The sequence below is a fragment of the Neolamprologus brichardi genome, chromosome 6, assembly GCF_056152115.1.
Source record: "Neolamprologus brichardi isolate AB-2024 chromosome 6, ASM5615211v1, whole genome shotgun sequence".
Taxonomy (NCBI): Eukaryota; Metazoa; Chordata; class Actinopteri; order Cichliformes; family Cichlidae; genus Neolamprologus; species Neolamprologus brichardi.
In genome coordinates, this window is record NC_142109.1 from 22,650,627 (window position 1) to 22,652,214 (window position 1,588).

A 1,588-nucleotide genomic window follows, 5' to 3' on the forward strand; every position below is an offset into this window, starting at 1 on the left:
TGTTGCTTTTCGCTTTTATTACACATTAAAGACACTATTCCACATACATTTGTTAAATAAACAGCTAAAAAATATATGAATACATGTGATGATAAAAAAAAAATGAAATTTATAAAAACAAGCATTCTGAATGGCCACATCAAAATGAAAAGTGCATTTATATTTCCATTTGACCACAGTTGTTTTTTAATACAAGGGTAATGTTATGCTTAGTAGAAAATCCCAATTAAAAAAATTCAAACAGTATCATGTGCTACAGGTGAATTACTAAGTTAAAAAAAATTACATGAGATATACAACTTTTACAGAGGCCACACCTGATACATATATACACATACTTCCCCTTAGTAAACAAAGGATAACAACAGTCCAGATAGCTTAACATGAGGAAATTCAATAGCTTTACAGTGATCTGAACACCAGCAGCATGTCACCAAATAAGCAACAACAACGTTACATCAAGTACACATCTAATTCATTCTCTCCATTTAATTTTAGGTTCACAGATATTCATAAGGTAGCAGTCTGTTTAGGTTCGGTCTGTACTCATTTTCTTCTTCCTGAAGTGTTTTTGTGTGTGTTTGTGTGTGTCCATAATCCCAGCCAGGCAGCTCTTATGATGTCCAGGTTTCTCTCTCGTTCTCTCTGTCCAGCAGCACTGAGTTTCACAACATACCTTTCCATATTCTCATCCACCCTGGCTTTTTGTGAAGCAAAACACCATCTCCCCTCCTGTGACGCTCACTATGACAAAATACAGCTGTTGGTCTTGTTCATGGGTGGCCGAAAATCGGTGTCTTTTGGAAAGGTCTCCCTGCGTCGACGTAGTGCGGGGCTGAGGCGGCTGGGAAGGTTTGCCTGTTGCAGGAGCTCCTTGAACACTTCAACGACATTGGAATTTTCCTTTGCTGAAGTTTCCACATAACTGTTGTTCCAGTCCATCTCTACAGTTGATAGCACGTCCTCGTTGGACACTTGACGCTCCTCTTCTCTGTCCACCTTGTTTCCCACCACCACGATTGGTGTGTACTTGTCCTCTTTGATCTCAAGAATCTCATCTCGGAGGCTCTTGACAGCCTCCAGTGATTCTGGGTCATCCACGGCGTACACCAGTGCGAAGGCATCACTGCTTTGGATTGAGAGCTTGCGCATGGCGGGGAAGGAGTAGCTACCGCTGGTGTCCAGGATTTCCACGGTGATCTTGACCCCGCCAATGTCATATTCTTTACTGTGCAGCTCCTCCACAGTACGCCGATGTTTGGGCTCAAAGGTGTCTTGGAGAAAGCGTCTGATAAGGGCCGTCTTCCCCACGCCTGCTGCTCCCAGAAACACTAGGCGCACGTGTGTCTTCTCCTTCACCTCCAGAGACATGTCTTACTTTTCTTTCTTGGCCCAATTGAGAAAAGAAAATGTCCCAAAAAGTGTCTTATTTAATGCACTTGCAAATATTAAACCTGTCAGTAATCTTTAACCTAAATATTTTCTCAAGGAAATCTCTCCATGTGCAGTTTGAAAATTCTTGTTCCTGAGCTTCTTTCCTTTTTGTTTTTTCACCTGATAGTTTTTAAGCTCTCTGTCGAAGCTGCTT

At 41.7% G+C, this 1,588-nt stretch overlaps 1 pseudogene; it reads right to left on the bottom strand.

Annotated features, from left to right (window-relative positions):
- On the bottom strand, positions 1-1,588 carry LOC102794595 (GTP-binding protein Rhes pseudogene; annotated as a pseudogene).